At 35.0% G+C, this 6167-nt stretch overlaps 1 long non-coding RNA gene across 1 annotated transcript; it reads right to left on the minus strand.

The window, feature by feature from the left end:
* Window positions 1–3610: 3610 nt before the first annotated feature.
* LOC122407943 (uncharacterized) lies at window positions 3611–5899 on the minus strand. The gene is made up of 3 exons (XR_006260324.1): window positions 5732–5899; window positions 4482–4602; window positions 3611–4389 (listed from the first exon to the last, which is right to left on the minus strand). It is a non-coding gene; the product is annotated as an uncharacterized lncRNA (long non-coding RNA).
* Window positions 5900–6167: the final 268 nt, after the last annotated feature.

Raw genomic sequence — 6167 nt, forward strand, 5'->3', positions numbered from 1 at the left:
GTGGTAGCGGCTCGACGCCAAGTATTAAAAGGAAAAACTGCAGCGCAAAAGAAAAGCCAGCGCGAACCCTCCCACTACTCTTATATACCCGAATATGCCGGTTTTATGACGTCACAGAATTTTCAAACGGCTCTAACAAACAAACCATTTCATGAAAGAACCTGAAAATTGGTGACGATTTTTTTTTTATTTTTCCCTTTCCATTGGTCTTTGTTGCAAGTAAATCCGTCCAGTCGATCCTGAGATATGTAATGTTAGTGATTTAAAATCAATCGTTTCGGGAACTTTAATATCTTAGAGACAGACGGGCGTAAGTTCAGCATGTTTACAATTTAAAATATATAATTAGATTTGAACGTTACCATCTGAAATAACCGAGGACATAAGTAAGGTTCTGTCTGATGGTTATTTATCAGTACTATTAAGAATGTTTCTGAAGCCATGTCAATATCAACTTTATATATAATATGAGTGTTCATAACTTTCTTTTTAATTCTTCCACCAATTTTATAATATATGATTTTTTCAATATGGTTTTTATATCGCTCTAGATTCTACTGAAGCATAATTTATTTGATCGATTATGATTAAATTCATCATTCCATCATGACTTTCCTCATTGACCATCCTCATTAACCTATTGAGCCATGAACTTGATTGAATTGATGACAATGGTCTAGTATTATACAGCTTGATGTTTGTTAAATATGTTTATGTTTGCATTGCCCAATTTAAAAAGAAATGATATCCCCATAAAAAACTTTTTAAAAGTAAAAAAATTACGCCAAGTATTAAAAAGTGCAACCTTGTTTATAATAATATTTATTAGATTTTTCCCTCTAATTATTTATTCTGTTTCTTTGGAAAAATATAATCATATCAATTTAATCAAGCCAAGTAATGTTTGTTTTTTATTATTTGGATTACAAATTTAGAAAAAAAACTCAAGCTTTTGAACAAAAACTTGGCGTGCATGGTTTTTCAAACTAATAAGTGTTCAAAATAATTTCTATAAATAAACTCTTCATAGGCCTGTGCTAGCAGCGATTTTATTAAGCTTTCTATTCCGTTTAAATGAACGTTAAATTCAGAAAAATGAAAGTTAAATTCAAAATATAGTATAGTAAAAACGAAAGTAACCAAATATTATATGATAAAAAAAAACTCCCTTCAAATATAAGCAGAAGTTTGAATATCCAAAAAAAACTAATAAACTTCTTTTAATCGGCGTACTATTTAGTCCTTAGATTTAAAAAATCACAGACACGAGGTTAGATGCATGTATATACGTGTACCTATATTGTAACGTAACGCTCTTGCCGACCTGGCCTGAACGCCGCCATGCGTCGGTTCGAGCTACCTTAATTTTAAAAGAAGCAGATATGAAAGAAACGTGAGAACGCGGAATTTGAATTTGACGAATTTAACAATCCCGATTTATTCAATTTTAATCGATTTTACAGGATAAATTCGTTTTTTTGATTTATTATTGTGATTGTGTTCGCCAATTAGGGGAAATTCGATTGCGCTCGCCGTTTTCAAATTTGAACAATTTTTAATTTACGCGTTTTCGCTTATTTTCAAAATAAAAAGCAAAAAGGTTTTGATAATTCAAAGTTTTTTTTGATTTTATACAATAAGAAAAAATTATTATTATTATTATTAATTTGCAGCGGTATAATCTCAAATTCGTACCGCGACCTCTTGAATTATCGATAATGTTACGGAATTTACAAAATTTAAAAATATAAAGTTTTAGGTCTGACTCGGGCTCAGTTGTGACAATTTTGAATTTAAAAAATTATAATCAAGAAAATTTACAGAATTTACAAATTCACAAGTTAATTTACAAAAAAAAACCATTCCTGATTCTAGCAAGCAAAAGAAGAAATAAAAATAGGTTAAGTTAAGGAACAAATCCCAGGTTCGCGAGCATCTGCAAGGTTAGGTAATTTACGGTCCACGGGCTCTGGGATTGAAACGTCACCGAATCGCTCCGAGATCCCGTGCAACGGAAATTTGGAAAGTTTAGAGGTTAGGTGCGGACCCTAGACTCTGGGATTGAAACGTCGCCGAATCGCTCCGAGATTCCAGGCATCCAGGAAAAATTAGGATAATAGGTTAGGTTAGATTGCTTGCTAAAATCACGAAGAATGTTTGAGGTTAGCCTTTTTGTTCCGAGTCAGAATTTTGAGGAAGGACTGCCTGCCGAATGAGTCGCGCAGCGCTTCTTATACCCGTGTCCCCACCATAAAATTATCAAACGCCGAATTTTCGGTTTTCGGATCGGTTCTGCGCATCTATTTCTAACGCCTTCTCTTATTGGCCCGTTGCCATGATTCACGCTCGCCCGTTGGTTGCGCGGGCTAACATACGATGCGCAGACTACCGCTTTTCACATTTTTCAGCTTTGTGTGATTATTAACAATAAAAACTTCAATTTGATCAATTAACTTTTAATTTCTTTTTTGATTTGGCATTGTTACTTTGTTTAATATGATTCGAATAATTTCAATCGCTAAAAGTCACGTACGCGTCCTATAGCCCATTAACGCTCTCTCCGCGCATGCGTCGTAGTCGCTTTTTACATTCTTCATTATTAATTTATTTCTGTTATATTGATTTGACCTGTGATCATTTTTCTTCGATTCATTATAATTTTCCGCTTCATTTGAGCCTAGTTACAATATTTTACGAAATCGCGTTGAATTTTAATTAACAAAACAAAAAAATATAATAGTTCGAGTTTTTAATACGCGGTGCCGCTAGTGTCGCGCTCCGCCGCTTGTATCGGGCCTTTGTATTGCCCACCAGTACGGCCGCCGCCGGCCAGCAGTGACGCGTCTCACCGGTCGTTGTACGCTCTCGGTCAAAACATTGCGTCGATTAATTTGCCGTTCGAAAAATTTGCCTCCGATACAGGGTAATGGAAAATATCGTTACCGAACTTATTTGGATTGGAAGGAGCAAGAGCAAAAAGAAGAATGTAAAATAGCCAAATTCGAGAAACCAGTGTACATGGTTTACTTGGGTGTATACTTCGGTCTATTTTGAACAATGAGAGGATTCGGAGAAGCTAGAAAAATAAGAAGAACGTAAAATAGCAAAAATTTGAATACTGGTGTGCATTGTTCATTTAAGTACATTTTGAAAAACCATGCACGCCAAGTTTTTGTTCAAAAGCTTGAGTTTTTTTTATAAATTTGTAATCCAAATAATAAAATACAAACATCACTTGGCTTGATTAAATTGATATGATTATATTTTTCCAAAGAAACAGAATAAATAATTACAGGGAAAAAACTAATAAATATTATTATAAACAAGGTTGCACTTTTTAATACTTGGCGTAATTTTTTTACTTTTAAAAAGTTTTTTATGGGGATTTTCTTCTACCTCTCGTATTTCAATCCCCATCGTCTTTAGTTCCTCGATCACTTCCATCAGACTTTGTTGGAAACTGTGAATTGTTGTTCTCGAAGATTCGGGCGTTGAAACTATTTCTGAACTGCTGAACGTTTATGAGTTCACGTGTGATTTGGTCATTTCATGCAAGTTGTCAAAAAATATATGTTGTCTTTGAAAAGAAAAAAACAAACTCGTGTAGCAATTGTCGAGCAAAATTTGCAAAACTTTAATCCAATAACAATACACTTAACAATAGTTTTGATTTTGTACTCTCTCATTCTCAAGGGCTTTCTCTCGATCAACACGATGTGTATTAAATAAGGTCTTGAACGACTCTGTCGCAATCGTTTTTTTGCTCTTTTGCGAGTTCAACGTTTTATTGAGAAACTTACGACTAAAAAAGAAAAAAAAAAGAATATATTTTTTCATGTTTTTAATGCTTCGATTTTTTTTTAATTTCAATCAGAGCTCAACGTATCATTGAGAAACTTATAACTAAAAAAGAAAAAAAAAATATATTTTTTGTTATTTTTAAAGTTTAGATTTTTTTTAAATTTCAATCAAGAGCTCGAGGAGAAAAAGGAGGAGAATCACGAAGTAATTTTCTTCGTGTACTCGTGAAGTCACAGCCTAAACTTATTTATTTGCCATACGTAATTACTCGTCACGAGTTCGTGGAAAAATCTCGACTAGAGAGCTCTTAATAAAAATAGCGATGAAAACGCGGCGTTATGTACTTGACCGACGGATAAAACAAAAATAATGAGTTGAAAAAATAATACTTTTTATGTGAAAGAGTATATAAGTTGAGTTCTTTTTTTTTAACTTTCTCAATTTTTATCTGCATTGTTTTTTGTTTTCTCTCAACTGCAAAAATAGGTGTCGCTCGACGACAGTTAGTATTTCGAAATTTTCGATCTTTGGAAGAATAGATTTTTTAAAGTTATTGTGTAGCGTCTGCGGGGTCCTATGCGGCAAGAACTGAAAAAAAATTAAAAGTGCCATTTTTAAATTGGAATTAGAAAGAGAGATGAATAAATCTGTTCGCTGTTTGCGCTAATTTCGCAACTTACCCCGTCATCGATCATCTTGCGCCACACAACTAATCCCTTCGCTTTGTCGACTTTGCGTTTCTTGAGCAAATATTTTAGCATTACTTCTTGTTCGTGGAGGGTGAACGAGCCGCCTCTCTCACTGTAATTGAAATTTTACAGATTAAGCATCACAAAATTCACCCAAGCCATAAAATTATTCCGATTCACCAAAACTTTGCTAGTAACAAAATTTTAGTGAGTTTACTCACTACTGTAGTATTCAAAAAGATACTTGAATGAGCGTATGAAGAAAGGTGAAAAGCGTTGTCATAGCAACGTAAAATAAAGAGTTATCATTTTTTTTATGACAGTTGCGAATGATCGAGTAACAAAACTAGACGTTTTAGATTACAAAGAACTACATTATCGATCTTTACGGTTGCTTTCTTTATAACCACGCCTCATTTATTTAATCAATTGTATCGCAATAAAATATCATTCTACATTTGGGGGCTCAGCCGGGATCATGTGTTAAAAAACGAAAGTATCGGTAACGACGCGATAATTGTATGTGTTGTTGATGCTCAGTGTGTTGAGACGGAAGACGAAATATTGTGCGACGTTTAGACGAGACATCGTGCAATAAGAAGACGAAATATTGTGTAATACTTAGACGGGGTCTTACGAGATTAAATCAAGACATAACGACGAGATAGAATCTTGAGAATTGGTGAGATTTCGACGATTTAATTATGCTGGAACCAAGCGATTCGACCGTGAGTGAATTACGAAATAAAGCAAGAGCACTAGGATTAGCGAGTGGTGGAACGAAAGCAGAACTTATTACCCGACTGATGGAAAAGGATCCAATGGGAGCATGGATTGAATTTTCAGACGAAGAAAATCAAGTGGCTGAATCTAGTGCAAATGCAAAACGAACTCGTAATTATGTTAGAGACGATAAAGACGGTTGACACGAACGTGAACTGACCGATCATGAAAGAGAGTTTGAATTTCTTACACGTGAAAGGGATTTGATGCAACGTGATCTTGATATTTCTCGGTGTGAAATGGAAATGCTTCGACGAAACGAACGCGTCGCTGTGACGGAGAATGAACCGCGAGCACAAGGAACGCGTGAACGACAGGATGAAGTGATATTGACGTCAAACCGTTTATCGTCAAAAATGAATTTGAAAACGATAGCTGAATTAGTGAGTGGATTCGACGGTACACTTGATAATTTTGATGTGTGGGAAAGACAAATAAAGTTTATGAAAACAACGTACGAGCTAGTAGACGACGCGGCGAAGACATTGATCGGGATGAAACTGACGAAGAGGGCATTCGAGTGGTTTCATTCAAGAGCTGAACACATATCAATGACTTTTGACGAACTCATGAGTGAACTAGAACGAATGTATCAGCCGAAGCAAAATAACTTTGAGTTACGAAAAAAATTTGAGGCTCGAGTGTGGAAAAAAGGAGAGACTTTTCGAGAGTATATACGCGCATGATAAAATTGTAATGGGTAATCGCATATTGATTGATACTAAAGATATGTTGGATTATCTCATTGAGGGAACCCCCGATCCTACGCTGTGTGATCAAGCACGCATGCATTCATTTACGACGAAAGAATCTTTGATCGAAGCATTTGATAACATAAAATTACGAGGAGAGCCATCGACAGGTTTGAAACAGGAGAAGCGAGACATCACATAG

Source organism: Venturia canescens, chromosome 3 (genome assembly GCF_019457755.1).
Source record: "Venturia canescens isolate UGA chromosome 3, ASM1945775v1, whole genome shotgun sequence".
NCBI classification, from domain to species: Eukaryota; Metazoa; Arthropoda; class Insecta; order Hymenoptera; family Ichneumonidae; genus Venturia; species Venturia canescens.